This window comes from Cryptotermes secundus, unplaced genomic scaffold (assembly GCF_002891405.2).
Source record: "Cryptotermes secundus unplaced genomic scaffold, Csec_1.0 scaffold180, whole genome shotgun sequence".
Classification (NCBI taxonomy): domain Eukaryota; kingdom Metazoa; phylum Arthropoda; class Insecta; order Blattodea; family Kalotermitidae; genus Cryptotermes; species Cryptotermes secundus.
In genome coordinates, this window is record NW_019718619.1 from 5,941,981 (window position 1) to 5,967,605 (window position 25,625).

The following is a 25,625-nucleotide window of genomic DNA, read 5'->3' on the forward strand; positions in this document are numbered from 1 at the left end:
CTTCTCATCCAATTGCAATGATGTTCGCTTCCTCATTGCAAACAAGCTCTAAAACTACGTGAACTTATGAAAAGCTCTCTAACATGGGTACCGGAACCAAGGAAACAAAGCAAAGTAAATAAGTGTCAATGATAAACATATTTTTAAGCAAAACGATCCTACAGCCCACGTGGTATGCGTATTTTCTGTTCGAAATTGAAACTGTGTTGCTTTTCTCCAAGAGTATACAATATTGTTGCAAACTGCAGAACAACCTATAGGTGAGTCGCGATGTTTGTTAGGGCACGAGATAGAGAGTCAAATGAATACGAATTTTTCCAGCCATAGAAATGTTTTGACACACTCAACAGTGTGGTCAAGTGAGACCTGATTTAATTATTTTCAGCTATTACATTTTCTCAGATTAAAATTGAATTATTTTCAATAACAGTACTAATTGTAATGGAATGATTTTATTTCTACACGAAAGTTGGTTTACATTTGTTATAAGCCCGTAAATCTGCAATAAATTAAAATTATACTTATATGATTCTAGTATCGAAGAACGTTGTAAGTGAAAAAGTATCAAGGAAGTGAAAACTGCAAATGACTTAGTCTTCATAAGAAGAAGAATGATTTTGAGTAACTAACAAATTATCATTCTAAAGCAAATGTCCTGCACTCATTGAGGAGTGAGAGAGCGAGGAAAATACCAAAAGAAATACGCCGGTATCCAGATGTAGGATAATTAGATTACATGGCGTTACATGTGTGGAAAGATAATAATTTCTGGGCAAAATATATCACTTTAACAGAAATAGATTTAGGAAATTCTTAATTGGCATCTTAAAAGAAGATGTACTTAGGCTCGTGAGTGCTTTCAGACACCTTCTTCCCAGGAGTACCTGCTTCACGTCTTTGCTACAAATTCTTATTATACACGCTCAGAACTTTAGCTTAGGGAGACATAACCTTGCAAAATGAATTGTCAAACATAGCTCTAACATACAAAGTCTGAAGTCTAATGACATTACTTATGTTTGATTTACTCTGAAACATATCGTATTTTTCTTTTCAAGATCAGAATCTGAATTATTCAAATAGCAGGAGAAATATATTTTGTAAGTACTCTGCAGAGCCATTAGCTTTATTTGACGTTAAGGAATGTTACATTGTAGTCAAATACGAAAACGACTTAGTATCTTTATTTACGTAAGTTTATTCAACAATCAAGGAGTAAGATGAAATGAAATATAAGGAAGATAATCTTAGAGGTGATACGCAAGACTGCAAAGAGAACTTCTTATGCTGGAGAGGGAAGACAGACAGGGAGAGTGGAGAAGGGATGAGTTAACATGACAACGCCGTTCATAAAATGCTCGTAAAAACTTATTTTTACGAGTGACATGACATCTTTGCCACTGCACTAGTTAAAGGTAGGGCAGAATAGACATTCAGGATTAAAAAACATGCGACATAAGTACGGGTGCTCAAGTGCGCAAGGCTGCCCCTGATCACAGCGGCAGCTATGCTTGTAGCTACTGCAGATACCCTAAACCACACAACGCGAATGCTACTCAACGTCATCACTAGTAGAAAGTCAAGGTCATGTTCTGATTAAATGCAATATTTTCGAAGCACTAAAATATCAGTTTTATTATTGAAATTATATTTCACTTCTTAAACTCGTCAAGAAAATGAAGGTGACGTAATTGATTTCTTTGGGCTTTACTATGAATGTTATACTGACAAAATATTGAGCTCACCACTTTCACTTACGCTTTTACATTACGCCAGCAGTGGCGGATTCCTGTGAACACGCCAATGGAACTTCGCGTTTCATATGAGGCGAGGAATTTTTTGAACAGCTCAGTGACTATTTGCTGAACAAGGAGGACTCTGTTCCATGCAGGTAGCCATTAGAGCTAGAACTTCCATGTCACATATTTAAAAGGGGGAGTTAAAAAATATAAGACATTATAGCCTACACATTTGCGATAGCTAAACCACTTTCTTACGATCTAAACTTTCTCTGTTGCGAATATTTATAAGAAATGCTTTATGCCTGCAGACTGTAATGTGGATAGCGACCGTTTCAAGAAAATATTGCCTCCATCTTCAGGTTGTGAATGTTACAAGTTGTAATAACTCAGAAGACCGAAATATGTATATATAATAAATTAAGTTCGAGGAAGCCGGTCACGGTAGCCGAGCTGTCTAAGGCATGCATTGCCTACACTCGCTTAACAACCGCGATCGTGGGTTCGAATCCCACTTGGGGCATGGATGTTTAGTGTGTTTGTATATAGGTAGAGGCTTTGCGACGAACTGATCACTCGCCCAAGGTATGCTACCGAATGACTGAGATCTAGTAAGCCGAAGTGAAACGGAGAGTTTCATGGAGGTAGACAAAGGCCTAAATTGAGGCTGTAGCGCGAAAGGGAAAGAAAAAAGTTCGAGGAAGAAACGTCTACAAATCAAACGAGAATTTACGAATGCGTAACTCCGGTGAACATGACATTAAATTCTCATGGCTGTGAAGATTTCTGCTGCGATCTTCCGGGTTACGAAACTGCGAATTCACCCTCAGACGAAGCCGGTATATTCATCACTGCTGGTACTACTCACCTATCAAACGTCACGGCGTCGTCATCCCGATGATCACAATATGAAATGCCGTTTAATAAATACATTTCAAACAGGCATGACAGAAATGAATCACAAAGTCCTAGTATTTTAGAGAACCAAGCACAGTAGTAAGTTATGTAAATATGAGTTAGAATATGGATATACTACTTTTGTTGAATGACATATGAACAACAAAATTTTAGACAGATATGGAAGTGACTAGTGTCGGACTCAATAATTCCTCTTCCTCGCGGCAGAGTTAGTAGTGCTGTTCATTACGTGTGAACATAATGAGTAAAGGTACGTATAGGTGTATCATTAAGTAGATATGGAGTTGCTCACTGCTCCATGCAGTTTCAGCCGCTGTACAAGACGAAGGTGAGGGGTGAAACTCACGTCACAGTCGCTTCATCCCCATTTAAGGAGATTCGGTATCACTTTTATAGGAAATTGTGGACCCCTCAGCCGAACTTGACGCCATGGAGAACTACTGGGAATCGAACAGTTTTCAATCACAGCCAGTCACTGTTTGTGACGATGGCATTCCGACGCAGCGTTAATAAAATAACAATTAACTTTTGTGGAAGTACAGATATGTGCAGCATATGCAGCGCGTATGGGACTTCTTATTTGAAAAAAAAATTATAATTTATAGCAATAATTTTTTAAGGGACTTCCCCGGTTTCCCTTTTACTAAAACTCTTTATTTTTCAAGTCAGGTGAACTAACGAAATTCTGAACTTCACTGAATTTAATTTTCTTGACAAAGAGGCCATTAGTTTTTTCGTTTGAAATATCTACATGTATTTTGTACAAACAAATAAGTTAGTTTCCATAGAAATAACGGAAGAAGATAAGGCATTATGTAAAATGGAGAGTTCAATACAAGACAAACTGGAACATTCATGTGCTAGGACACAACGTGCATAGAGCTGACAAAACACTGACTCAAAATATGACAACAGCGCATAGTTACATCGATGGAAGAAGCAGAAAGCACTTGATAGCACCGTACAGGCGTATAAATGGATCCCTCTGCATTTCTCATGGCTGTGTCACAAAGGAAATGCCCTTCTCACCTCTCGGCTCCTGTGTGTTGTGCCATTTAAAACAATCAATTACAATTCTTTATTCGATTCCTAAGCTTGATAGGCGCTTGGAAATCGGGATCGTGGGTTCGAATCCTACTCAGGGCATGAATGTTTAGTTTGTGTGTGCGTGTTTCTGTGTTTGTGTACAGGTAGAGTCCTTGCGTCGAGCTGATCACTCGCCCAAGGAGTCCTACCGAATGTGTAAGATCTAGAAAAACCGAAGTGAGCGGAGAAGTTCACGGAGGTAGGCCTAGGCCCACTGGGGCTGTGGTGCCAAGGGAAAGAAAAAAGCTTGATAGGCTAATTTATGTATGAAATTACTTTTCGGATTTAGATGAAATTCTTAACATAATAACATGAATATTTTATTTCTCTCTTCATAGATTGAAACAAATATACAGAAACGAGGTACAGTGAAAAACTTTCCGTAGCTTCAAAATGGCCGTCAGCCTCGGGAGAAGGGAAAGGCAGTTTCTCGGCCACTTGCGGTCCGTCTGCGGAGGACAAAAATCCAGCTTTGCCGGTTATTGGACTTCGTTCTAAGACTGCACTGTTGTAAATAACACAGTTCTCGGTATTTTATGCTTCCAAAAACGTGTATTCCAGTACGTTTGTCTGTCGTCCTGTATACTTCTCCATTTGTAAAGAGCGCGTCTGTTTCGAATAAATTAGGTTGCATTATTACAGTGAAAACGGAAGGAGGAGGGTTTTGTAACCAAGTTAATTATAGGAACCAAGTCACCTCGGCCACAGTGTGTTACAAAGCAGTGAAAATTATAGCTTACAAGGGACCCGATGCTTGTTGGCAGCGAGACATAGTTGTGGGGTGGGCAACTACAGCATCACGTTTTAAGGTAGAAATGGCTTAAAGAGCGTAAAATATTCTTCGGCTACCTCCAGCGTTGTCTCGTATTAGCTATAAATTTTATAGTCGCTTGAACACAGGGAGTAGCTATAGCTACTATAAACGTTATCATATGTCGGAAAGATTATCAACTTATTCTAGTCAACATTTTCCGCACTGCTGTAAACTCTCTGAATATTTAGATAAATTTATTTCATTTAAACCCTTGGACGACAACAACAACAACAAAGAATTGCAAGCATCGACGACACTGAAGTAAATTATTTTCTGGGATGTGGCGCAGTGTAGATATTGTGTTAACTGACGTTTCGAAGGAANNAATGTATCGCCTCCATCTTCAAGGTAGAAGAAAGAAGAAGAAATCAGCGAGCGAACCAGCGTGAGAAGCTGCTACCACTGTACCGCCGGTTCCCTCGCGGATTTCTTCTTCTTTCTTCTACTCTGAAGATGGAGGCGATACATTCATTCCAAACGTCGGTTAACACAATATCTACACGGCGCCACATCCCAGAAGACTATTTACTCCATAGTCACCACCGTGAAAACCTCAAATCTTACATCGAAGACAATGATGGTAATAATATGACCATAAGAGTACAGTGTTGTAATATGCCCACATTATTATTATTATTATTATTATTCCGTTCTCTTATTACGAATTTAGTCAATCAACTCATAAGAATCGATATAAGAAACATTGTGAAAACACTACCGAGCAACTGCACAGTCCGTCGTTTCTTAGCAATGTGTAACGAAATTATAACAGAAAGTATCTAGGATTGTTCAGCTTTTTAGTTTGGTTTAATTATATATATATATATATATATATATATACAACAAAATAGCACGCGATTTTTAATATTGAGTGGGGTGAAGAAGGATCTGCGTTTTTCAGCATTAATTTATTATATATCATCGCTTAACTGTCAAATTCAAAAAGGTTTAACACCGCTAACGCCTAATCCCTTCCTTGGAAAACACCTGGGAGATTCTGATTAAACCATAATTCTTTACAGATATTTTTAGGGACAAATTAAATATAAATTTTCCACTGCTTTTTTTTTATTTCCCAGAGAATATGTAACAAACTGTCTGATTTTACAATTCCTCTTTTATTTCCTTTTTCTTGCTACCAAAAACCCCAGGATAGGGACCGCTTTTTGAACACAGACCCAAAAGTTTGGATTCCAAAAAATTGTGTCAGATTTCTTAGTACCTGAACAACCATTAGCTGGAGAAGGGTTCTGATTCATACAAATCGTTGATTGGAGTTACATAATTATTTAGCAAGTAAATTTTCCATTATCAATGTTTTAATTTAACTACAAAGTTAAGAATTTTCCAAACAAACTCCTTCTAATTACCACTCGCTCAAACAGATTTGTTCCCCTAATATCTACAGTAATTTAATTAATTGACTCTAGGAATGAATTCCCTTAGCACATGAAAGAAAGTGACATGAATACACACATCAGAACTCTGAATTCTATGAGATCCGATATATCAGTCTTCCCAAAATTACTTTAGCTCAGTATTCGTAATCTTTCCAGGATCCACCGTCTCTACGAGGAAGTTTGACGATATGTGAGAGGGCGAAACGACTGCACTTGGCTAAATTTTACGTTTACTTAATAATTATTCAGAACAGATTTTCCTACACAGCAACTTCGAGAGGCGAGGACACAGTGAGGTTGAGTTCATATCCGGGATAGAAACCGAACTGCAGCTATATATAGTGAGACTCCGGTGTCTGCCCACGGTGTTTCGGTTTCTGCAACAGGACGACAGATTTGTGTGGGCTGAAGTGCCTATGGCTGCCGGCACGTTTCAGGCATCTAGGCTATAATCGTACCCGATATCTGGACAGGAAGATATATATTATATTTATTATTTACTGCAATTGGGCTTATGCCCGGTGGCAGTGTTTACAAAAGCGGACATACATTCAACAAAGATACATCACATACGTCTCAAGAAATAATTTTCACAGTACAGTACAAGTACATTGACCTTATACAAGTACCACTTCTCTTCACTTCACTTCACTTCACTTGCTCTACTGATTTTGCTTTCCTAACCTTCTTTCTAAATATATGCGCTTTAACGGGGTGAGTCCCAATCACCCCTTCAGGTAAATGGTTCCAGTCAGCAATGGTCCTGTTCACAAAGGAAAACTTCCCGACATCTGTTCTTATTTTTCTGGCTCTTATTTTCCTAAGGTGATGACTCTACTCACGTAGTATGGCGCCTGCAATCTGTCCCTTATATCTTTCCACGCCCTATCACCGTTATATGCTTTATAAAGTGCGCACATCCGTGCTATCATCCTACGCTGCGCCAAAGATTCCCAGACTGAGCCATCTGTATAATGGGCAAATTTAGCAGCTTTATTTTGAACGCGGTCTAAAGCAGTGATCTGACATTCCCTGTATGGATCCCAGCAGGCCGCCCCATATTCGAGAATGGGACGTACTAGCGACGTGTAGGCTAAACTTTTGGTATTTTTATTTCCCCTTTTCACAATACGCATTACGAAATGTAGTGCCCTCCAGGCTTTTCGGACCGTGTAATTTACCTGGTCAGCCCAGCTTAAATCACTTCGTATGATAATTCCCAAATATTTGCAAAAGCTAGCTTCAGGAATATTTTGGTCCCCAAGAGAGTAATTTAACGGATCCTTCTTCCGTGCTCTCGTGAAGATTATTGCCTTACTTTTATTCGGATTTATTTTCATTTCATTTTCTACTGCCCAGTTTCCCAATCTATCCAAATCTGTCTGTAATTTTTCTGTATCCTTGACATTTAATATAACAACTGTCCTTGCCTGAGGAATGATAAACGACGTTTCAGAATTTGGTTACGTCTTGAAGTCATTTTACTGATAAATTTGCATATTAGTTTATTTCTTAAAAGGTCCTGAGGTCAATCACAATTGCCGCCAAGAATCTTAAATAAAACCCTCTTGTAGTACTCCTGTACCTAATGACACACATATATAGGCTCAAGTAAATAGAACGTCCGAAACGTGGAGGGCTTTTATTTCAGGCAGTGACAATGTCATACATAATGCCGTTGTAATGGATGAATCAAAGTGAACCTCGGACAGCATTGCTTTCGAGTACAGACAATTCTTTTCGCAGAACCTAAAACCAGTGCAGGCTGTAGATGAAGTAACAGGGGAGACGTGTGTTTAGAGGACAAGTTTGCGCTGTGTAAATGTAGACGGAAAGAAAGCAACAGAAATATTGTCGATATTCACGTGTATCCGCATGGGTATTTGTGATTCTTTTAAATTTCTATTGAAGTATATTTAACGCTTCAGCGAAATACGTTAAATTCATATTTGAATAAATTTTATACTTTGTCTTTCCAGGTTTTTTTAATGAACATAACAACTGAAATACTTCTCGGACAACTTAAATACATGTTGAACAAAATACTTAATAAGAATCTGGTAGAATAGGTGTAAACTTACAACTTACATTGATAGTCGTTTTGAATGTTCAGACCTATAAAACTGAAACTTTGTTTCTAACCGATGTTATAATATTTTCTGTCCTCAGAATTTGACGATGAATTATTTAAAGTATGTCTCGTCACAGAACGAAGTTTTAAAGAACACTGCCCTCCTTCGTGTAACTTATAAAGGAGATGTGTACTGATGCCGTTGTTATTTTTCGTTATGTTTTACTAAGGACCTCTTTCCTTTCCGTGTCTGACGAGCGCGCACACATGAAGACGATTTTAAGAAGTTTCAACGCCTCCCGCTGAAGGCATTAACAGCTATGGCCACACGCAGCCATAGAAAGGAGCTGCTACCCCGTGACATTTTTAGGTGATAATGATTTTTGTACCACCTGTTGGAAACAAAAAATAAATAAGTAACTGCTATTGTACATAAGCACGCCGACTACACGAGTAAGAACTTTCTACTTCGTGCTGCTAAGCTCAACCCTATAAAAAGAAACCAAATTGCCTAGTGCCTGCATGGTATACTGGGACCCGCTAGTCTATATGGACGTCAGTTATAAGAAGATGCACGGGAAAATGTTGAGATACTTGATAGGATGCGATGATGTAGGTTTATTTTAGGCCTAGTGCATAGAAAACCCTTCTTTAGCCTACTCTACACGAGATTTCTGAAAAGGAAGCAGCTTCGTCATTTCCTTCCACTTGGATCGCTTATGTTTAGCGTATTTACGAGTTGACTCTATCCAATTTCTTTATCCTTCATCCAAAACAAGCTGGCAGTCACATAATTGGAAATTACGACAAAAAATGTAAGCACTTAATATATAGGACCAATGAAATGAAAATTACTAATCGTTACTAAGGACAACATGCAAAACTATGGTTCCATATTACAAGTTCGAATTTATAAATTCTAGAAGTACTTTCTTAAGTTTTCTGTCGATAAACCGCATGAATCTTTAGGCCTAAGAAATAAGGGTTAAATATAAGACTCAGATCTTCATATTTCCGTCTCATGCCTCCAGGGCTGACTGAATTCGAGCTGCATGGCTGGGTTAGAATCCCGGGAGGAACAGGGATTTATTTCCCTCACACCACTTGGGTCCACCCAAACTTCTGGCTCCTTTCCCGGGTGAAAAGTGAGAGGAGCGCAAAGCTCGCCACTTACAGACGTAAAGTCTGAAATACTTTTGTTTTAAGTCACTGAATTTGCAAGTGAGATATGTTCAGAGAATATATACCTTTGTATGTCAAATAAGATTATACACATATAATTAAACGTCTATGTATCCACAGTCCGTCAATAATACAACAATTGTTTATTCACCATTTAACACTTAACACAACATGTTTCTGCTATAGATGGTCATCTTCAGGTGTCTTAATGCATCCAAACTGTTACACTGCTCAGATGTGCGCTAAAATCGCTCGTTGCATGCGTTAAGATGCATTAAGATACCTGAAGATGGCCATCTATGGCCGAAACATGTTGTGTTAAGTGTTAAATTGTGAATAAATAATTGTTGTATCATTGACAGACTATGTGTATAATTCTGTATTTCAGCATCCTGTTGCAAAACTTTAATTAAACGTCCATGTATCTTTTTCTTCTATGGCGCAACAGCCCGATGTCGGGCCTTGGCCTCCCTTATCAAACCCCTCCATTTCTCTCTGTCCTGCGCTGCTCTCTTCCAGTTCCTTACACCCATTCACTTCTTCGCATCTTCTTCCACCGCATCAATCCATCTAGTTCTTGGTTTCCCAGCACGTCTCCTACCACCCATTGTACTGTACAATATTTTCTTTGGAATACGCTCCTTATCCATTCTCTGTACATGCCCAGCCCATTGCAATCTTTAAAGCTTTATCGTCACTGAGATTTCTGGCTCCTTGTATAATTTGTATAACTCTTTATTATATCTTATTCTCCATATCCCATTCTCTTTTATTGGTCCATAAATTCGTCTTAGGATTTTCCTCTCGAAAAAATTGATGACTGATTCCTCTTTCTTGTTTAGCGTCCAACCCTCACATCCATAATAAAGCATCGGTCTTATCATTGTTTTATATATTTTTGTTTTAATCGCTGGGTGTATCATTTGATCTAAAAACTGATAGTAACGAGAAATATGCAGGTACAGCTCCACTGTTTTTGATCTCGGCACTAAATGGAGGTGAGCGATCACCTTTACATTCCAGCCGCTTTATCCTTTGGACACAGCCCCGGACACCCATTGCATAGAGGATGTGTGGGTTTCAGAACCACTTTGGAAGCTATAGATTTGAGGAGAATTTTTCACTTCTGCTGGGAATTGAACTACGGCCTGCAGCCCGTCTCTTTACCGACTGAGTTTGAATATCATTGAACATTCAGTACTAATTTTTTTCTTGATGTTATAATGTGTACTAGGAGTAAGAACATCTTATATTCTATATTCATATGATAAACTATACCAAAACTTGATCCCAATATCAACACCAGAGGACTGATGCACCTACATGAGCAACCCTATATCCTGGCAAGTGAACCAAATTTACATAAACTTCATTACTTCTGATGATGTGTTTTGATACCTTTCTTTCATCCATAAAGCCTTAACTTGGTGTATCAGATTACCTTTCTACAAAATGCTGCATACCACAACGCTAATTCTATATCTTGGTGCATCAGTAAGTGGAAGCGAGCAATACATTTATTGTGTACCGTGTATACTAGACTGTCAATGGGCACCGATTTAAGTTAAGTCTACTGCATCTTCATTTACGCGACGTTACTACGCTCATCCCGTCCTTCATCTGTTCCTACTCAAACTCAAGCCAAGTCGATATTACAAACATATGACAAAAATAATTACACATTTCATATGTTAGAGATTATATATAATAATATAAAGCTATCCCTGTAACAGACCGTGAAGATCCACAGGCTTCTATGACGTCGAGGCTCCAACATTTTCTACATAATCGGCTCACAGATTGTCAGACTTACGTACCGGCCGCCCTTAACCCCCAGGAATATTCATGGTACTCATTTCTGTTAGAGGCTCAGTCGACCCCAATACCATAGTGCGGCTGGAAAGATTAGGCCAATTTAAGAATCTAATGACTTCATCGTGAATCGAACCCGCGACCTTCCGGCTTGTAACATAGTGCTTCAACTAACTACGTTATCGCCTTCCCCATAAGGATGATGCGTACAATCTATATCTGGCGTTCAGATCCTTGGAGAATATTATTTCGAATGTCAAAATTAAAGTTGTTCCCGTGTTTAACTAATTAAGTACTATACCATGAAGTCGTATGGAAGTGGATGTATAGATCCACATTTTCTTCATCTCGTCATTGTCGGAGACAAGTGGTCAGTTTTACACCCTGGCCGCTTTATCCCCAGGTAAAGAGTCCCCGGTAACCATTGGGCAGGAGATTGGGTGGACCTCAGAACCGGTCTGGAGGACGCGGAGAAAGAAAATTCTTGACCCTACCGGGATTCAGACTCTGAACCGTTGGTCTCCCAGCCCACAGTCAGTCTCTATGCCGACTAATTAGTCTTACAATATTTTCTTACTTGTGTATAACTGCTGAGGTTGAGAGTTTACGAACCAAACACATAGTGCATAGATAGAGGTTAAAAAAATGCGGTACTTTATAATAAATTTGGGTGGACTTAATATTATGACTTGCAGAAAACTTAACAAAAACTGTGATAACTGACATTCTAATTTAATTCTTTCACCTCATTATATGCTGAATTACAGTTTAAATATGAGTTTTAAAGCAGCCTCAAGGAACCTGAAATTTTCGAAAAGTGCGCTCGAGGACCTGGGTATCAAAACAAACACTGTTACCTGTAAATATCTCGCTATAATCTTCGATCAGTTATTTTTGAATATATGAAATTATATTTCTATAAATCTGTATACTATTGTAATATTAATATCTGTTATTCATTCACGTAATATAATTTAAGATAGTACATAGGGATAAATTCTGTAGTTATAATCTATTGGTTACTCCTGGTAAAAGCATGGCGGGAATCGTTCTCCTAGTTTCTCCAGGTACGCGGTGCTTAGGACAGCGTATCCCAGCATCTGCTTTCCGTTAGACATGCACGCCGGCATCTCTGACAAAGAAGGGAAGAAAGAAAAGGAATTCCAAGATGTCTGCTAACCTGTGGCCGTAGTACGAGAGAAAGCAGCAGACGCTGTGGCAACAAGATTTCACTCAGACAAAAAATAAAGTAAGTTCAATTGAGTAGTTATAAGAACGTTAAACACGCTATAATTCCATGCTCAGATATCGAACCTTGGCATTTTATTGATCAGTAGAGTTCAACTAAGAATTTTTTTGTATAAAGTATATATTATTAAAAGAACAATTGGTGAATTGTGCTCAGATCACGTAAAAGAGCAGTGACTATATTACTCCATTATCCAACAGGCGTTTACACATGCTGCTAAAGATATCTTTGTGTGTTCACGCACAATTTTGTAAAGAATATGAGAAAAAATATTATTTATCAATAATTTAGCACATTCCAATTGTTTGTATTGATTTTTACATGGGAAGTGCGAGCATTTTTTATGTTATTTACGTAGAGGTCCATTGAACAAACTGATTAAGTTATTTTTAATTTTGAAATATCAAGAGCATAATTTAATAGACAAATAGTGTGAGTTATTAATCATTTCCTGTTTCACAAACTGCATAAGGAAATATGGATAGATCTTTTACTTTCATGAAGTGCTGCACTTATATGCATAATGTAAGAAATATTATCATTTCCTCTCACAAATATTATATTTTACATATCAGACTTCTTGGAATTGGCGATTAATATCTGTATTAAAATTAATATTTATAAATCATACCAGACTCGATACGTACCAATAAGATGCAAAGTTATTTTGCCCATTATATCTACTAACATAACATGATGCTGAGGTGAGTTGATTGTAACAAGTTCAGTATTAATTATACTCGTGTTCACTGCCCACTTGGCTAGGCTATATCATCAGACAACGAATCGAAATTGAAAGAAGATGAAATATATTCACTGAAGATAACTGGGACAAATAGAGTGTTCGTTGCTATTAAATTCTTCAAGAATTCTGTACATAGGTTACCTGTTTCAGAAATATAGGTTTAATTTATTTAAGTACACAGAATAAAATAACATGAATAACTCGGTATGTATCAAATATAAACCCTTTTGTTAATATATATTTACGTACCTCGCTAAGCAGAGTTCTTGAGTAGCTGATGGTCTCTCATCTAGTCACTATATTTCCCGTCTTTACGGAGTCTTTACTGTGTTCTCTAGAGCCCACATTCGGACCCTATCCTGAGCGAGATAAACCTAGCCCACGATCCTACACAATGTTTCTCTTTGAATATTATCCTTCCACTCACGCATAATTATCCAATGTGGTCTTTTCCTTTAGAATATTACTACTAATATTCTGTATGCATTTATTATCCCTTCCTTGCATGTTACATGCCTCTCCCATCCATATTCTTGTTCAGATCATTCTAACACTTAACATCTGACGAAGAGTACGATTTATCCTATAAAATTTCTCATTATGCAAGTTTTTCGGTCTCCAGTTACTTCCCGTCTCTTAGGTTGAAATAATCACCTCAGAGACCTGTTTTATAAGACCACAACCTGTGTCGGTCGGTTGTGGTAACAGACCAGTTTACATACCCACCCAAGGGAACAGTTGCTTAGTATGTTTATTCGGAAGTTGATGGGTTTGTCACTTAGAAGTAAGTGGTAATTATACACTTGGATATGTGCGAATACATTTAAAACTGTAGGCCTAAACTTCGTATTGAGTTACAATTTTTATCCAGCGTGTACCCCCAATTTCTTAATATTAACTGAATCAAATTTGCAATTAGCATAGATTCTAAGTATTATACATATTTTCACATGTATAAATTCTTAAAGAACAGAACTGGAAGCTGAAATAAGACATTTTGGCTTGTTACATTGAAGCTGATATTTGGGCAGTGATGTCAGACAGGGATGCAATGTAGGAAAGCAAAGTGATCTTATAAAATCACACTAGAGAAATAAAATTTTAATTACAGAAAATAATATAACGAGCTTAAAATGACATCTAAAAACCTAGAGTCAGTAGATGGCTTGAAATAATATTAATTAAATATCAATGCCTAATAGACAAGAACAGAGAATATGTATCTAGAATTTTAAGTTATGATGTACTGTAACTTTAATAACGTTCATCATCAAAATGAAATTGACCATAATATTAATCATGATGTTAGTTTAATTCATATTTATTTACGTGTAAATTTAAGGACTCAAAAGCCGATGAAAAGTGAGCAAAAGGTGAGAAACAGAGAACAAAAAAAAACACACACACAGAACATGGCAATTTGTATAAAAATCAATTCACTTATGTACATGCAAAGTTTATAGTCCACAGGACAATTACAAAATTAAAATAGTAAGAAGAGGATGAGGGGAAACACAATATAAGGCAATTGCTATAGTAGTATTAGTAGTATTTCTCTTAAAAATCAAAATTATCACTAAGAAGTGAGAAAGAATTAATTCCATTAATACAAAACTACAAATGTTATCAATAAAACGGGACAGAAGTAAAATATAAACGCTTACAATGAACAATATTAGAATTTTAATGATTGGAAGAACCATGACATTTACAATATATGAGGGTAAAAGTCACTTAATTTTTAAATGCAGAAATATATAATACAATTAATCGAATCGTTTCTATAATTATTTACGTGCTTATAAAACAGCCTAAAGGCAAATAACAAAAGAAGAATAAATAATTAATATTATTATTATTGCTATTTATTGTGTGGTAGTTGTTTAATTTATAAACAAAACTCAAAATTAAAATAAATTTCTTGAAATATGCGGTTATGATCAACTACAGGTCTTTGGGAATATTCTCATGTCTCATTTCAGCGCTCAAGCTCATATTTTATTCACGTAAGTGGGTTAACAAAACGGGCTTAAAGTACGGGTATCGAAGGAGTTTTGGCATGCTTTTCAAACCTTCAAGTACCCTACAAACGATGTATTCTGAAGAGGCCTGTCTGTCAAAATGATGTCTTCTTTAGATTTGAAATGCCACCCGAACGACAGAAGCGCTATCATCAGACGGTCTGGCCAAACTTTTACGAGGTGGTCGCCGTAATTTCATGGCCCATAAAATTGCGTGTAACACTTCTCTTTTTTTCACTATCTATCTCGCTTCACTTCCCATATTCTCACTCCACAAAGAGAAAGAAGTAAAATAAAAACAATTTAAATCTCTTATCATCTTGCTGCGATTATTCCTTGCGTGTCACTAATAAATTCTATTAGAAAACAAAGAAAACTCTTGCATTAATCACTGTAAGATATGGTGTTGGAACGATTATGAACTACACTTAACAGCACTTCTTTGTGTGTGTCATGATCCATTATTTTGATGCGGTAGCAACTTGAACGTAGTATACTTTAATTCTCGTAGACGGAATAATTTAGAATCCGTAACATGATGTTTTACATTTCCAGTGCTTGTTACGAATCTCATTTGAGTAGCTAGGGCGACAGTAACGTGTTACAAAGGAAGTAACATTGTAGCTTAATATCCAGATGACAAGATGAAGAACTAAACCGAGGATTCAAATAGATCATTATTTAAACTGTCACATACACCATGCGATAATATTCAAGAACTTCCTTTTATTGTAGCTACATGGCAATATACAAAAGTCGGATATAATTAAATAATAAACAGCCCTACTTACTTACTTACCTACATATGAAGCTGAGCCCTTCTTGAGGAGAAGCCAAATCTGCAACTACTCCAGAATTTCCCAGCATTTTATGGAACCCGAATATTCATTACCGTGTTCACAAGAGCCGTCCATACCAATCCATACCATCCCATCTTATTTCTCTAAGATCCCTTTTAATATTGTTCACCCCCTTACACCTTGTTCTTCCCAGTGGTCTCTTTTCTTCTGGCTTTCCCACCAATCTCCTATAAGTATTCCTCTTCCCCCACATTCGTGCTACATGCCCTTCCCATCTCATCCTCCTTGACTTGATCATTCTAATTTTACTTGGAGTAGAGTACAAGTTATGAAGACAATAAATAGCCCTACCTCAATTATTAAGCTTAATGTGGGTCTTAAAGGAGATATCTTGACTGACTTGAATTCAGATTCGATATTCTCGCAAGAAGCATAACAGGTATAGGCTAAACATATTATCTTAGATAATTGGCGCTACAAGGTATACATTTACGTTATATTCCATATGCAGGTGTGTGGCTCCTCATTTTGTTAATTAAGTTATATTTTTACCTCCTCTGACAAAACTGCATACGAATCGCCGTTTACTTTAGTACTGCAGACAATGAAATGTATTGGGCCTGCTTTAGGTGACAAACTGGCAACAACGCCTACTTTTGTTTACTCTAGTACTGCAAACAATGAAATGTATTGGGCCTGCTTTAGGTGACAAACTGGCAACAACGTCTACTTGTGAAGTGTCTTCACGGTGGGTATTATTGATCAGCCTGAAACAGTGTCAATAATCCGCTGTTCTAAATAATTACGTTTCAGATCTTCCGGTAAATATGAAATTACGTGGGCTTATGAAATAAACATGTTTCTAGGTTGTACATAAATACCGTACAGAATGAGATTTACTTTGACTTCTTTATTTAGATGGATGTGAGAATCAACAGTGAACTTTCAGTTTCTAATAATAGCTGTTTTATATGGTCGTGCAACAGCTCAGGCAGTTTGTCGCCGGCTTCCCACTGCGGCGGGCCGCAGCTCGGGTCAGATCATGTGGGATTTGTGGTTGACAGACTGGCACTAGGACAGGTCCACTCCGAGTACTTCGGTTCCCCTGCCAATCTTTATTCCGCCAAATGTTCCACAATCACCATCATCATTCGGTGCTGATACAATTGGCCAGTAGTGGCAGACGTACCAATGAACTCAGTCTCACCCCACTAAGAATAGAAATTATAGTAATTATAAAATAATAATAATAATAATAATAATAATAATATATGTTTCATGGCTTTATGTTAAAGGCCTAATTTTGCAAGGAAAAAAAAATCCTTTTGAAGAACTCTGCGTTCGTCGGCCAGACCTAAGTCTCTTCCTGCTGCCCTGGCGCCCTGATGTAGGTATATTTAAAATATGTGACGTAAGGAACACGGAGCCTGCTGAAGTAGCGCATGCGCCAGTGCAGTTGTGTGACCTCGATGATAAAGGTCAGAATACCAAGTTTTTTTAAAACTCTGTAATCATTCATTCATTGAATAGTATGAGAGACCGGCTTGCGGACTGCAAGTAAAGGTTACAATATTCCTGCTGTCAGTTTGCTCCAGTAAGTTAGACCTTAACCCCTGTTTAACTTTTTAAAAATTTTAAATTCGCATAGAAGAGGGTGGAGTCCAACTGGGTCCACTCGGCACGGCGGCCACTGATTGGCCTATTGTAGCCTGACCCGGGTGATTATGATGATGGAGAATTTGGTGGAATGAAGATCGGCAGGGGAAACCGAAGTACTCGAAGAAAACCCGCCCCAGTTCCACATTGTCCACCACAAATCCCACTTGACCAGACCGGGAATCGAACCCGGACCGCCGCTGTGGGAAGCTTGCGACTAAACGCTTGAGCTATGGCGCGGCCTTGAGTCCTGTAGAAAGTGTTAGGTCCTGCGGTCGACATCATAGTGTTGTGCTTACTTTCCTAAAAACAATGCTATACGAGATTAGGCTCCTATCCGAAATATGGTGACTTACATTACAATTTTCACACAAATTTATTCTCTGTGAGAAAAAGCAACTTCCACAAGTTTCGGTCGCATTATCAAATATCGAAAAAACTCGAGAAATATATCTTTCATTTTTTACAATTATACTGACCTGCAGGCCGGTCTGAAAGAACCAGATGAGGAAGTTTTCTGGATTGGTAAAAAAATATAAAAATGTTAATGCTGTTAACAGCCCGAGGAGGCCAATAGGGTTGTGACATGTCGAGGCTCCCACAATTTTTCTAGAAAATTGGCTCACAGTTGGCGATAAGATTGTCGGTCTGACGCGCCGGCCACCGTTTAGTCAGAGGGAGATTGCTGGTACTCAATTTTATTAGAGGCTGAGTCGACCCTAGAGTCATAGCCCGGCTGGAAGGATTAGATGACTTGGAAATATCCACCTCATCGAGATTCAATCCCAGTAGTGATTGAAATTAGCTCTTTCTAAGGGGCCCAACTGGGTAGGTGTCTTCCTTTTTCACCTGAAAACGGAAACAGATCCAGTTTTCGAGACGTCGTTTCAACTAATACCTAGAACTCGGGACCATGGGAAAAGTCCAAAAACCCAGTAATTTGTGTGTCATCCACCATCGTCAGAATCCTTTAGAATCTAAGAAATCTCTGTGGTTTAGTCTTTTCTGAAATATCTTCCGAAATATTTTTGCTCTGATAAATATTTGCCGAGGTAAACACAGACACGTCTATTGCTTATGTACAGTGTGCATTTTTTTGTTCTTTTCATCTGCTGCGTTGATACAATTCATTAAATATCCCCAATATCACATTCCGCGGAAAGCATCGTCCACGAAATCTTGCATTCTCACAGACGGACAGAAGGAATGAATTTAATAGACACTCATTGAAGTTTCTAAAAATTTCTAATAAACGGACATAAAATAGTTTTAGTAATTATTAGGCAATTCAATAAGGTCCTGAAATGGTTTATAGGGGCTCAATCAAGGGACAATGTCGAAAATAATTCCGACGCCTTACGGTAAGCCTATGTGAAGCTTCTACAGATATAATAATTCACTGTATAAGTCTATTTTGAAACTTCTTATATTCTAAGGAAACTGGTTTGTTGGCAACAGTATTTCACAAGGTGAGCTGAAATGAAATAGTTAGCTACAGATAGCAGAAACGGAATTAGCCTCTCTCTCTGGTTGGTCCCATCATGCTCCTGTAGCGTAGATGAGAGGAAACACTGCAAGAAGCGTCAGGATGCGGCAGTGATCTGCCATCAGCATGCACGTATGGGGTGGGGGATGGGGGCTCAATGTCATATTCCTTCCAGCATTAGAAGCAGTTTTAGGAGAGGAGATTGTGACGATGGCAGTGAAAAGAGTTCGTGAAGGGAGGATAATGGATAGATAAGGGAGGAAAATGGTTGGACCACCTGTGAAGACGAAAATCCCATCTCCGATGTTCTCTAAAACCCTTTTCCACATTTCCTTTCTTCCAAAAGACCTTTATTCCCACCCTACTCTTTCAGCACTCAAATCCCTTATGCTCTACGGCCGTCATTCTCGTCCATTGCTTTATCCGTGTGCGTTTTCTACTGGTTCTCAGACGCTTAAGTTACAGCGTAAAAACAAGGGCCTAAAACTGGTCTGGGATATTCTTCTTGAAGCAATTGTCCTGGCTAGAACTAAATGTGATACCCTTTCAACACATCATTTCCAGCAACTTTAGTAAAATAAAGGGTTAACTGGCAGAAATAAGCATAACTCCTCAAAGTGTAAAAAATCTAAGAAAAATTCCATATTCAGTTTTGATTCTGGTGTCTTCTGATCCGCTGTCTGAAAACGAAAACGTTCATATACCTGTGGTTTTTTGTGGTTTCGGAACTTTCTCTCTCACATTAAATAATTAATACAGGTTGACGCTAGAAATGAAATATTCAAAACATTGACTACGAAGCCCTCTTCTGGGATATAGCGCCATGTAGTCCGTTGAAAGTTAACCAAAAACTCGGAAGATTGTGAAAGCCTCCATCTTCAGAATAGAAGAACAAGTTATGCAAGAAACCAATATGAAGCAGGTAGCTTTGGTCTTTTTGGCTTAGTCTTCAATCCTGAAAATGGAGGCTATATGAACTTCCGTAACGTCGGTTGACTTTCAAAGGATTACATGGCGTCATATCCCGTAAGATGGAAATCTACAATGTTAAAGGTGTTTGAAAAAGGGGTGCTGAGGAACCTCAGAGAGAGAGAGAGAAACAAATAGGAGGAGATAGATACTGAAATATAGGATTTTTTAATTCATGTTGGTATATTATGCTCGTATTGTTGCGGTCCATTCTCTCAAATCAAGAATTGTGGAGTCACAACAGACGGCCGTTACTAGGCAGCGGGTCGTAAACAACAACAGCAGAGGAATGGTGTTTTCTGCGCAGTCTGTACCGATGATTGCGCAAGCAACAATGGAACGTCATGCCATCCGAAGCAACAATTGCACTGCAACAGAGGAATGATGTTTTCTACGCGGTCGGTGCCGTGATGAGAAAGACCAGTTAATTATTGCAATTAGAGAACTGCTGGGGTTCAGTCATTGTGAGCTGTTGCTGTTAGAAGCCAGTAGCTGAAGCCGGGGAAAGTTCGGACGACAAAGCGAAAGGGGAACGTCCACTGTTGAAGCCGCTACCAAGCAAAGGCTCTTGAAAGGTGACAGACTGAAGAGACTTAGTATGTCCTATAGTGATGTTCGAAGTGTGTAGAACAGCGACGGCAAAATCCTTACTTGCAGTTATGAGTTTACAGATCCAAACCCCATCCATGATCTTTAAAAACGTGATATTACATTACAAGCACGACTGTAGTATCGAGGTCACTGTAGAGACAAACAGAATGAATTCTGTACTGTGCAAATACGATTTCTTAGCAGCAGCTGAAGCGCAAACATTTTATGGCCTTGTAAGTTGCGAGTATTTGTGTGTTTCGCATTTGCTCCTATCACGAAACTACTTAGGAAGACAAAACAACCCCAAATCAAGCCTCGTTACGTATTTATTTCGAATTCCTTCATTAATAACACAACAACCTTGAAAATATTTAAAGTGCGGACGTTGTAGGTTTATTAATTCTGCATAGGTTCCTGCAACTGATTGTTAAGTAAAAGTAAAGTGCCATTTACTTTGAAGGGAGAGGTCATGATGGCGTAAAACCGGCGCCTAGGCAGAGCTCTAGGCATTCCAGATCTCAGAACTAAATGAAAGTGCATATCGGCAATTCAAACTGCGGGAACAATAAGAAATAATGTGAAGGATTTTTACTTTAGAATATGCCATTAGGAAGGTCCAGGAAAACCAGGTTGAACTGAATTTAATTGGGGCACATTAGCTGTTATTCTGTGCTGATGATATTAATCTACTTGGTTATTAAATAATACCATAATAAACACACAGACTTTGTTTGATGTTGGTTAGGAGGTTGGTCTAGAAGTAAAAAGAAAAAAATATGTATATGTTGCTCTCTCATCACCAAAATGCATGGCAAAATCCTAACATAAAAATACCTACAGATGTTTTGAAAATGTGGCACTGTTCAGATATTTGGGAACGACTATAAAAAATCGAAACCTCAGGAGGAAATTAAGAGGAGATTGAACTCAGGAAATGCTTGCTACCATTCAGTCCAGAACCTTTTGTCTTCTCCTCTGCTGTCTAAAGTACAAAAATTAGTAAATACAGAACTATAAATTTCCTTTTGGTTCTGTATGGGTGTGAAACTTGATCTCTGACATTAAGGGAGGAACATAGACTGAGGGTGTTTGAGAATGGGGTGCTGAGGAGAATATTTGGGCTGAAGAGGGATGCAGTAATAGGAGATAGGAGAAATTTACATAATTAGGAGCTTCAGAACTTGTACTGTTCGCCAAGGTAAAGATAAGAAGGTAAAGCTTTCCTTGTAACAGGCCGTGAGGGTCCATAGGAGTGCGAGAGGTCGAGGCTCCCGCATTTTCTAGACAATCGACTCATAGATGGCGGTAAGGTTGTTAGCCTTATGAGCCGGTGGTCTTTTAGCCCCCAGAAAAATTCCTAGTACTCATTTCTGTTAGCGGTTGAGTCAACTCCGGAGTCATAGTGGTGCTGGAAAGTTTAGGACAATTGAAAAATCCAGTGACCTCACCGAGATTCATTCCTGCGATCTTCCGGGTTGTAACATAGTGCCTCAACCAAATACGCTACAGCGTCCGCCCACTCTTCGCCAAGTATAATTAGAATGATCAAGCAACGGAGGATGAGATAGGCAGGGCATGTAACACGAATAGGGAGGAGAGGAATGCATATAGAATATTGGTGGGAAAGGCAGCAGAAAAGAGACCACTGGGAAGGCCAAGGCGTGGGTGGGTGGACAATATTAAAATGGATCTTAGGAAGATAGAATGGGATAGTATGGATTGGATTTATATAGTTCAGGATAGGGACCAGTGGAGGGCTCTTGTGAATACGGTACTGAACCTTCGGGTTCCATGAAATGCTGACAAATTCTTGAGTGGCTACACAACTAGCGGCTTCTCAAGAAGGGCCCAGTTCCATAAGTGATGACTGAACCTTAGAGCCCATGCCGGGGACTGTAGATCTACTTTAACTGAAGCCACGACCGCTTGGCTCTAGGTCAGCATTCGATACTCGTCACAGTATCCGATGTTATATTGCTTGAACAACTGCAGATATCGCTAAGCAAATCACCAAATTATAAATAGAGTCCTATAGCTCCATGTTGTTACTCAGGGCTTATAGACAGTAGGAAGAGTCCTGGAGCAGGTCTACATATTCAAACCTAATCTATAAGACCTTAGAGCGCCGGTCTGAGTCAGACGCAGGTCATTTCTTGTGTGTGACCTTCTCTGACTAAAGGCGAGTGATGGAGCTGCAATGACACGAAGGAAAACGATTGAGGTTGCAGACACAAGAAGTTATCTGCACCGCGATCTGCGACTTGTCATACTTACAGTTGTGTTTTATCTTCAGAAGAACGTCCTTACATCCGTCCACGCTTGCCGAATGGAGTTCTTATGGCCAGGGGCTTCGTGTTATAGAAAATATTCGGGGAACATGAAGTAAAATTTTAAAAAATCCTCTTAGATTCTAACCGCATGTAACGGTTAAGATGAACAATGGAACTTATCTCTTCTAGTAGTTTTAACTAGTTCATAAGTACAAAATTTATGCCCTTGTAACAAGATTTCTTCCCTGCGACATTTGTAATATTTGCACATTCAAACGGTTCCATAGTGCCTTGATTTTATTACCAAAATATAAAGTTGTCCCTATGAGTAATTATGCACCGAGTCCAGGATAAATAAGGCAAAGTGTTGGCATAGCTCTACCTCCATTCTTTTACAAATTGTTATTGATTAATAAATTAGAAGATGACAGCTTCCGCCCACGGCTCAGGCCCCCTCTACTGTCCTCCCCTGCCACTGAATCAGCATTTCCAAGTACACGTGCAAAAAGTGCACTGAGAGCGAAAATCTGAAAATGAGACCAAAACGCAATCGACATCAAGACGAACAGATTAATTGACTGTCGGTCGCAAAGTAACTCTAATTTTTGAACACCAAACAGGACCGTGGTAACAGTCAGTACGTCATGGAGATGAGTGGTAAGCTTCAAGCTCCGCTCGCTTTACTGCCGGTACACAGTGGTCAGGAGGCTGGATGGGACCCAAAGTGTCTGGAAGCTCTGAAGAAAATAAAATATTTTGCCCTTGCCGGAAATTGAACCCAAAACCCTCGGTCGTCCAGTCATCACGATATCGATTGAAGTAACACGACTTCAACTATACTGGTAACACTGCAAACACGTGTCTCTTATATTGCTTGAACGTTTCCTTCTGCGTAGATAAATTATTAGATGTTTGCAGGGCAATAAGTGCAGAATTTTGAGTTATCTTTGTCCTTAATTTTCCCGACTCTAGATTCTACACCGTAAATTTTTCGATACAACCTGAAACACTGGAAAAACTGCCACCATGTTCGTGATTTGAAAGTATTTAATGGAAAATTTATATGTTTATTCTTTATCGTCAATGTGCCAAATTTTCCCTCTGGGCGCACAAAAATTCTTTTAGCAGTGTTTTTGGTTCTAGAAAATAAATACAAATTAATTTCTTTCGGCATTTATGTTTAGTAACGAAGTAAGTGCCTAATGCTTTCAGAGGGGCAGAAGCCTTCCCCCGAATATCATTAAGTTGGTCAGGGGAAATTCCCGCTTCTTTTTGAATACAACCAGGTTCACAAGAGTAAGTCGCTGTCCAAATAAAGTCAGTCCACTCTCCAGCATTACATTTGTTTTAATTTCATTTTAATGTTATTTTCCTATTTACATTTATGTTTGCTTGTAGTATATTGTCTGCATGTTTTCGAAAGAAAATGCTGTGTCCAGTTTTAATATTCATTTTTTGCTACATATCTAGCCCAACTCATCATCATTATTAATTCTGTCACATTTATCAAATTACTGTTAATGGTAAAGGTAAAATTATCCCTGTGTTCGGTTAATTACGCACCGCACAATGAAGACGCTTGGGGGATTTGAGATATAACTTCACTATTTTTGACCTTGGCACTAGATGGTGAGTTGTCACCTTCACGTCTCGGCCGCTTTGCCTCCGGAGAATAAGCCTACGATTCTAATTGGATTGGAGACAGATTGGGCCCCAGAGTCGGTCTGGACGCCGTAGTGTACCGAAAACCCCCTTGCTCCTGCCTGGCACAAATTATTGTTATTATTATCACAATTATTTTGTATTTGTTATAACCGTACAAGATTCTAGACAGGTAATAATGACTGGAGAGTCGGAAATAGGGTATTGTGGAAGAAGATAAAGTTGTAATTTTGTTGAGATTCCTGGGACACGCAGGTTACTCAGTGTTTCAACTCCTCACGCAGAAGGGTGAGCGGTTCCTGGACATACGTGTCCAAGAATGGGCTTCTCTTTCGAATTTGACAATTCTGGTTAATACTCTGGCTGTTAATAATAAGGGGACAATGCCCATTACATTTTTCTTAGATAATATAACCTCAAATTTTAATAAATAATATAATTCTATTTTAATAAATGAGCTCACTTGAAAATTCACCATTAAAAGATAAAAGGAAAACATAAGCTGTTTAAGCGTATGTGCAGTATTAGACAGAAGACAGATATATTAAGGGCACAAAACAAAACACGACGGAAAAGAAAATAAAGCAAAGTTACTGCCTACATATCTATCATGAGAAAATGGACTGCTTAAGATTTTCTGACAGCATGGTATACAACACGCGGAGCAAAGTTAACTGCCATCTATACTCACGACATAATAAAGAACCGTGTGGCAATTTGCTGTTTACGTTCGTTCATATATTTTCTTTAGACACAGACCCTTGCACCCCACCCAGAACATATTAAGCAATATAAGCAAACGTGGAAACTCGACGATAGATACGAAATTGCGGGCTCTGCAGCCAGTAGTTTCCGAAGAGGCAGGGACCAGTGACAATCCAGACAAGTTGATATCGCCTTGTGTGGTCCATTGTACCGGCAGCTACGCACAAAAGATGAGAGATGAGCACAAGTAATAGGTTAACTCTTCTGCCTCTGCACACAGCAGATATAAGGGAAGGAGAAGTATAAACAAAGCACAATACCATGATCATGTGACTCTCTGTTACTGGAGGAAGACGGAGGCGGTCTCCAGAAAGAGCAGCAGTTTTTATGCTCATACCATGATAAGCGTTTTATCAAGTCATTCATTTTCATTCATTCTACAGCGCTTT

The 25,625-nt window shown here is 38.6% G+C and overlaps 1 protein-coding gene and 1 long non-coding RNA gene across 3 annotated transcripts in view; one reads left to right on the forward strand and one right to left on the reverse strand.

Annotated features, from left to right (window-relative positions):
• Window positions 1–25,625, reverse strand: part of LOC111861851 (homeobox protein abdominal-B) — a 452,675-nt gene that overhangs the window by 160,515 nt on the left and 266,535 nt on the right. The window lies entirely within an intron of this gene.
• The window catches only part of LOC117282125, a 44,357-nt gene continuing 30,877 nt past the window's right edge, over window positions 12,146–25,625 (forward strand). Inside the window, exon 1 of the long non-coding RNA XR_004512759.1 lies at window positions 12,146–12,271. This is a non-coding gene — a long non-coding RNA (uncharacterized LOC117282125). The remainder of the gene's footprint in view (window positions 12,272–25,625) is intronic.